This window comes from Hipposideros armiger, unplaced genomic scaffold (assembly GCF_001890085.2).
Source record: "Hipposideros armiger isolate ML-2016 unplaced genomic scaffold, ASM189008v1 scaffold_834, whole genome shotgun sequence".
In the NCBI taxonomy this organism is placed as follows: Eukaryota; Metazoa; Chordata; class Mammalia; order Chiroptera; family Hipposideridae; genus Hipposideros; species Hipposideros armiger.
Genome location: NW_017732184.1, coordinates 104982 through 113067, shown reverse-complemented (window position 1 = coordinate 113067; position 8086 = coordinate 104982). Strand labels below are relative to the sequence as shown.

The 8086-nt window shown below is 40.8% G+C and overlaps 1 protein-coding gene across 4 annotated transcripts in view; it reads right to left on the bottom strand.

Moving 5' to 3' along the window:
- The window catches only part of TRIM66 (tripartite motif containing 66), a 65910-nt gene that overhangs the window by 53417 nt on the left and 4407 nt on the right, over positions 1 to 8086 (bottom strand). The window contains exon 1 of one of the 4 annotated variants that reach the window (XM_019629280.1): positions 4051 to 4164. The exons of the other annotated variants lie outside the window; for them this stretch is intronic. The gene's annotated coding sequence lies outside the window, so the exon portion shown is untranslated. Of the gene's footprint in view, positions 1 to 4050; positions 4165 to 8086 lie in introns of those variants that run through there. 4 annotated transcript variants of the gene reach the window in all.

Below are 8086 nucleotides of genomic sequence, written 5' to 3'. Positions count from 1 at the left end.
ACTTCTCAAGCACATGCATTTGGTAAACTGCAAGGTGTGTGTGGCTATTATCACTGTGGACTGGAGTGTTTTGGGAAGAAGCAGGTTACAAGGTGGGCTTTAAAGGTTGAGATGATTCAGGCTATCTGGTCAGGAAGATGAGCATTTCAGGCTTGAGAAGTGGCACGAGCACAGGCAAAAAGGCAGAAGAGATGTATTAAGTTTGGCTGCAGTAGAAAGCTTGTGTAGGGGAGAAACTGAGGTAAGGCTGTAAAGGCAAGTCAGCTGTATTTTGTTGGTAATAGGGAGATACTGAACTTTTTGATCAAGTGAAAGAATGAAAGTCATGTTTTAGGAAGATTAACCTGGCAAAGGTATGATGGATGGAGGGGTTGGAGGAGGGTTAGAATACAGGCAGGATAATCGCAGATGGGCATTGAACTCAAGAGATATGGTGGTCTTAATGAAGTCAGTGGCAAGAGGGTTTAAAAGGAAGATTTGACAGATATAGAATAAAAGGATATAGTGACAGTGTATTAGAGGAAAAGAAGGCTTGGGGACAGTTTTCAGATGTCCCTGACATCGCTATGATAGACAACAGTGCTCTTCACCAAGATACAGAATAAAGGGGGAGGTACCAGTGAGCAGGGAAGATTCAAGTTTTTGGATATGTTTATCTAGATTGTCTCTAGAATGTCCAAGGGATATTAGCCAGAAATTAAGTGAATATGAGCAGAGCTCAGCCAGGGATGTGAACTGAAGCCACCCAAGATGAGTTCACCCAAGAAGATTGCGTACTGTGAAGAGGGGGAAGGACGGGAGGCTAAAGAACACCAACAATGAAAGGGTGGTCAAAGTTAGAAGAACCTGAAAAGAAGACTTAAGAAGCATGCAGGAAGACAGGAGGAAGGCGAGTTTCTTTAGAAAAAGAAGTTAAAGGGGTAAAGTGCAACAGAGAGAACAGTGGTATAAGGAATTGGAAGTCCATCCAATTTGGTGTTTAATTGATGACTCTGCTAAGAGCAGTTTCATTGAAATAGTAGGGCTGAGAGGTAGACTACAGTGGATTAAACAACAAATGGGAAGTGAGCAAACAGACAGCATTGACTACTCTTGGGGAAAAGAGTAAAGGAGCAAGGGTAGTAGATGAGACAGACAGTCATAGAGAATTTAGGATATTTTAGCTAAAATGTATTTTAGCTGAAGAAAACAAAACAGAAAATACATACACACAGAGTAACTGAAGGAATGGGATCTTGAACAGAGGTTGAGATTGTGAACTCTGGTTGAGACTAAGACACGAGGGTTAACTCTTCCATTAGCGAAGAGGTGAGGGTAGGTGCATTCATTCACTTAATCATTTGTTGAACATGTACTACATGCCAGGAACGGGGGAGGGGGGTGCATGGATAAAAGACAATAGTCCTCGAGCCCTTAAGGAATTTGGTCTAGTGGGGAAGGCAAATATGGATTAACAATTACCTAAGAGCTATGTACTGGATTTTGTGGTGGCACAAACCGAGTGAGCAACTATAACTAAATGGGTCAATGAAGTTTCACGAGACGCTTGTATTGGGTCCAGGTTGAGTAGAGGTTCTGTGGCCCAGGAGTGGGGGCCACAGGCGTGTCGAGTTATTTAACGTGGTGGTTAAAAAATTTACAAGGTCTGGATGAAAAGGCCTCTAAAGCAACCAGGCGTACAGGTCCCTGAAGCAGAGCAGGTTCAGTGAGTATTCCCCGATGACAGCACCAAGGCAAAAGAGAACGGAAGACCCAAGCGCCCATTCAGGGGTGTGGGAGAGCAGGTCCCAGAAGGTGACAGACACATCTAGGGAAGAACTTCAAAGGCCCCAGAGGGAGACACAGGGCGGGCACGCCAAGAGTCAAAATGCCTCGTGGATCCTCACCGCGGCCGGGCAACAAGAAAGCAACCGCAACCGGCGGGGCCGATTAGATCACTAAGAACAGAGCACGGTGCGTGGAGCCGCTCAGGGCTGGAGCGTTTGATGAGGAGCTGAGAAAGACGGTGGCCGAGGAGGGTCCCTGGGCCATGGCTCCAGGAAAAGGGCCCAGCCCACAGCGCCCCAAGTCCCACATTCCGCAACAGCTTTCAGCCTCCGAGCCTGTGCGCACCACGGACTGCAAGTAGGGATCTCAGCCGCTACAGCTACTAGGACAGCCCAGGGACAGAAAAAAGAACCTGAAGCAAGAGGAAGCGATACAAACCACAACCGCGCGAGACCCGCGATCTGCGCAAGGACCGGCCTCCCGGACCGGAAGTGAGGTGTTGCTCCCGCCCCCATGTTCCATATCTCGCGAGACTTCGCAACGGCCTCCCTTTTTCATCTCGGCTGTCGACATGGTAGGTTATTCGTTTCATGCGTCCTCTTCGTTGTTGTCGCAGGCCACGAGCTCTGCTCGCTTTGCACCCCGCCGCCCACCCCCGACCTTATTCGTCCGGTGTTGTGGGTCGCACAACGGGCCGCAGGCTAGGGGGCCGGCCTGGGCGCCTGGGGCCGCGTGTTCGGACCAGAGTTCGGATGTCCTGAGACACGCGGGCCCAGGCACCGCCCTGATGAGGCCGCACGGCTCGGTGCCGGTCTGTAACCTCAGCTTTGCTGAATGTGCTACAAGGCAGATGCTTGATCTCAAGGCCTACGGGCCTCTCACGATCTGGCAAGCTTCGCCCCCTGCTCCACCTCCCTTAGGCCTTATCACTAAGTAAGTACCTTTTTCCACACAGCCATCCAGACTGAGGAAGACCCGGAAACTTAGGGGCCACGTGAGCCACGGCCACGGCCGCATCGGTAAGTGCTGGCTTCCCATCCTGGCCGGCTCGGGCTCTCCTTGCCTGATGCTTAGTCAGGAGGTAGGTAGCTTAGAAGTGGGTTATTAAGAGCTTTGTGCAGTCGGGTCGGATTGAATCTGACCTCTGGTTGACCTTTTCCTTTGAGAANTGTTCACTGTATCATTGTCTCTAATAGCAAAGAACACAATAAGAAAAAAACACACAAGAAAATGGCTTAGTAAGTTATAGTACATGCTAATGATAAATTACTCCTCAGCTGTTAAAAATAATAATCACTGGAATATTATGCAGCAATGAAAGGAATGAAATCTTGCTTTTTGGGACAACATGGATGGATCTAGAGGACACTATGCTAAGTGAAATAAATTAGGCAGAGAAAAACAAATATCATATGGTTTCATTTATTTGTGTAATCTAAAAACAAAACAAAAGCAGACTCATAGAAACAGAGACCACAAGGATGGTTACCAGAAAGGAGTGGGTAGGAGGATGAGGGAAAAGGGAAAGGGTAATACAGTTAATAATATTGGGATGTTTACATGGTGAAAGGTTACTAGAATTAGCGGGGTGATTACATTGTAAGGTATAAAAATGTCAAATCACCATATTGTACACCTGAAAGTAATATAACCAATATAAGATTGTATACAAACTACACTTAAATTAAAAACTAAATTAAAAAAATAATCATGAAGACTGGGTAGTGATACAGATAAATATTATTGTATTAAATGAAAAGCAGAATACAAAGGGATTTGTATACTTTGATAATCAGCTTTGAAGATAGCTATGTCTCCATGTAGATGAGAGCTGAAAGGTAATATTCAGACATGAAAACAGCATTGTACGGTGTTATGATTTGAGATGTTTTTACTCATATTTTTTCTCAAAATTTTCTTTAATGTTTTACTCTCTTTTCTATTACATAAAAAAATGTTAAATTCTTTCTGAAATAAATTTGGATTGCTAAGGTTTTCTCAAATTCTCACTTAGAACAGAAATCTGGCTCTTTCCATCTTAAATGAATAATCCTCTATTTGAAAAAGGAAAGCATATTTCCAAATGTCCAAATCTAAAGATGAAGAGCCAGAAAACAAGGCTGGATCCATCCATGCTATTGTCTGAAAAACTGTTGATGGACTCAGGAACCCAGAGAGGAGAGGAAGAGAGAGGAACCACCAGTCCTCTTCAGAGTGGCAATGTGTTCACAAGGCCACTTGTAAAGAGACCTGGGATAGCAAAAATGTCAGCACCACCTTTACCTTGCAAGGCTGCTGACTGGCATCAACTCCCTTCTGCTCATTTCACAGGTTTATTTTCTGAGGCCTGGACTCTCTGGGGAAGCCCAGATGCCTGAGTCACAATGCCATGCTCTACTTCAGAAGAGATGTNAGAATGTTTTATGTGTATATTCTCATTTAATCTTCATAACAGTCCTAGTTAATTACTACTATCATTATCCCCATTTTACAGGCAAGAAAACTTGCCCAAGCTACACGACTATTAAGTGGCAGGCAGATTAAGACTCACACTCAGACACCCAGATATGCTGACACCGAAGCTAATGTTTTTAGTCTCCACTGCACTTAGAAAACTTGGCAACAAACACTATAGTTCTGATAATTGTCATTAGTATGAATTTAGTTTTCTGACTTTGGAGTCAAAGCCTTGAGACATGAATAATTAGTTCATGGTAAAAGTTTTAAGTGAGATAAAGACCTAAACATAAGAGCTAAAACTGTAAAACTCTTAGAAGAAAACATAGGGTAAATGCTTCACACAATGGATTTGGCAATGATTTCCTGGATATGACACCAAAAGACAGGCAACAAAAGAAAAAATAGATCAGTTGGATTCATCAAAATTAAAAACTTTTCCACATCAAAGGACACTATCAACAGAATGAAGAGGCAGCCCAAGGAGTAGGAGAAAATATATACTAATTATATATCTAATAAGGGTCTAGTATCCAGAATATATAAAGAACTCCTACAACTCAACAATAACAGCAACAATAACAACAACAACAACAACAAAACCTAGTTAAATAATGGGCAAAACTAAAGCTATACCATTAAACAACTCCCCATTTTCCCCTCCCCCCAAGCCCCTGGCAACCACCATTCTACTTTCTGTCTCTATGAATTTGACTACTCTTGGTCAGTATTTGTCTTTTTGTGACTGCCTTATTTCATTTAGCATTATGTGCTCAAGATGCATTCATATTGTAGCATGTGTCAGAATTTCCTTCCTCATTAAGGCTGAATAAGATTCCACTACATGTATATACCACATTTTGTTTATCCATTCACTTGGGTTGCTTCTACCTTGTGGCTATGGCACATAATGCTGATACGAACATGGGTACAAATATCTCTTTGAATCCCTACTTTTAATTCTTTTGCGTATATACCCAAAAGTGCAATTTCTGGATCATATTGTAATGCTATTTTTTTTAATAAAAATTTTTTCTTTGTTTTGTNACAGCAAGGCTTTTACATATCAAAGTGGTTAGGATTCTAGGAAGCAATTGTCAGGATTTTTGGGTCCCTGAGCATAGGAGTCTTAAATGTTCAAAGAAATACATCATGAACTGCTAACAGTTTTTCTTTAGTCTGAAATGTATATAGTAGAGAAATTTGGGAAATCGTCAAAAGCCTAAAACTAGAATCAGGTTTTTCAGGGTTTGTATCCCCTCCAAAAATGATTAGTGCTTGCAGATAAGACCCTCATAGATTTCAGGGTTAAGTTATAACTTGCTAGCTTTTATAGTTCCAAAGATTTTGAATTTTTTTTTTTTTTTTAGCTGAGCCATCCTGTCACCTGTTGGCAGCTCAGCTCGGGCCGGGAATTGAACCGCTGTTGCTCAGAGCTCAAACTCTTGAGGGGAGCTCTTAACCAACTGAGCCACTTGGCCAGCCATGATTTTGAAATTTTTTTCACCCAAAATAAAACTCGCAATCCAGAACCCTGGCCAAAGAAATGATTAAGATGACACTTAAACCTGTAACTCAGCTACTAGGTTAATTTGGTGGAGAGTTTTTTCCTTGGTGCTCATACATGGGCTAGGAACCATTACTCGCTATGGGACAAGTCTGTCATGACAACCTTTAGAGGATATTGGGGGGCCATCAAATATAAGGAAGCACAGGGTAAGAGACTTAATTGAGTTAAATAATGCGAGTTGGGTCAGGAAGGCTTTATTCAGTTGCAAAACTAATGACTGGATTGTTTGGATTTGCATCTTCCATAATGGTGCTAGGTTTTCCCTTAGTGTCTTCTGGAGGACTTAATATAGAAGCTAAGGGCATGGATCAAAAACAGGTGGTCAGGAGACAAAGAATTATGAGACTTAATTTAACATTTGAGTCCTAGACACTGAAGGTACAAAAATACAGGAAGATTCAAAGACGGTTTGAAATCTATCCAAACTTAACAGCTGTGTGATTTAGGCNAAATCTGGAGCTGTGTAATTATGCAAATTTGAGAGAACTTTCACTTCCATCCTGGGAGCCAAGCCCAGGAGGAAAAAGGGCTATGGGGCTGGGAGAGGCCAGGCTGCTTGGGGCCCCAGCAAGATGCCACTAAATAAAGTAATGGATGGACCTTCACCGTGAATTCACAGTGGAGCTCTAAGGGCACTTATTTCCCAGAGGAGCCATAGCGCAGGCTGCAGTGGAGGTGAGGGCAGTCTCTCTTAGAAGGTTTAAGTGGCTAAGTTTATTTCTTTAGACTTTGAGAAATCAAACTTTTTGGTCTTAGAACCCGGTACATTTTTAAATTATTAAGGACCCCAAAGAGATTTTAGAGTTACATCTAGTGCTATTTACCATATTATAAATTAAAACTAAGATAATTTGAAAGTATTAATTCATTAAAAACACTATACTTATTACATGTCAACATGCATAACATACTTTTTAGAAAAAAATAATTATTTTTGAAAAAAATAAATTTAGTGAGAAGAGTGACAGTTTTTTCTTTTCACAAACCTCATTAATGTCTGGCTTAATAGAAGACAGCTGGATTCTCATACCTGCTTCTGCAGTCAATCTGTTATATGTTGTTTTGTTTATAGTGTATGAAGAAAATCCAGCCTCACACAGCTATACATTTGAAAAAGATAGGAATATTTCATAGCTTTATAATTGTGGATATTCTTCTTTGATACTACACCAAAAGGGCAGTTTTTTAAAGGTTAGTTGTAATTTGGAATCTGAGGCTACATTAATGAATTTTTCTTATTCTGTTATATTAAATTCCACTGGTCTATCTTGCACTTTGAACTGCTCTTTTACCCAGGCACAATTTTATAACACAAGCATTTGTCATCTGGAAAAGAGTGATTCAATAACTTATGCAGATGCTCCAAATTTTGACATGTTTTGTTATATAATGAGGAAAAAAAAATAACACTTTTTAATATCACCTCTAATCTCATGAAAAAATCTTTAACTATTAGGAAGTTGTCAAAGTCATGGAGGTAGCTATAACTTTATCAAAATTCTATTTTTTGCCTGAAAACTCCAATTTTATCAAATACTGTCAGTTTTTTCTTTGAAATGACAGGCTCACTACATTTTTGAGAAAATATCTGCCAAACTCCTAAGCCTGAATAACCAGAGTTTGCCTGTCAGCTGTTCTTTCAAGTAAAACTAGTGTTCTACCAAAATAAAAAAGAATTTTAAAAAATAAAAAAAATTTTTAAAAAGGAGGGGGAAGCTAGTTCAGCTTGCAACTCAAACAGTAGCAGAAGTGCTTTTTGCATACTTCCAATTTCTTCACATAGAATATTAGAAAGACGTGTGACGTGTATTCAAGGATTGAGATTTAATACAGTATTTACTGCCTCATCATGAACATTCTTAAATGAAACTGGTTTGTTTCCTTTTTTTACTGCAAATGCCTGGCAATGTATGATGACTGTACCAACAGTTTTACATACCATCTTTGGCTTTTGCTTTGCACCATCAGTGCAAATGTCAAGCTAGTGAAAGGGGCAAATAACATCTTAGTATTATTATGACCTTGTGGACCCCCTGAAAGGGTCTCTGAGATCCCCCATAGGTTTATAGATGACAATGGGAAAACTGCTGGATTAAACTTTGAATAACAATTCTGGGAATTCAAGGGGATGGCATGGCTTTCCAACATCAGTGGGCACTACCTAGTAAACATATAAAGAAATAAGTATTTCATCCCTGTCTTAGAAGAGCAATTGAAATAACTCTATGGGGATAAAGATTAAAATTAAAGGCAGATCCAACCAATGAGTCTCTTGATTTGAGGAGGTGGGGG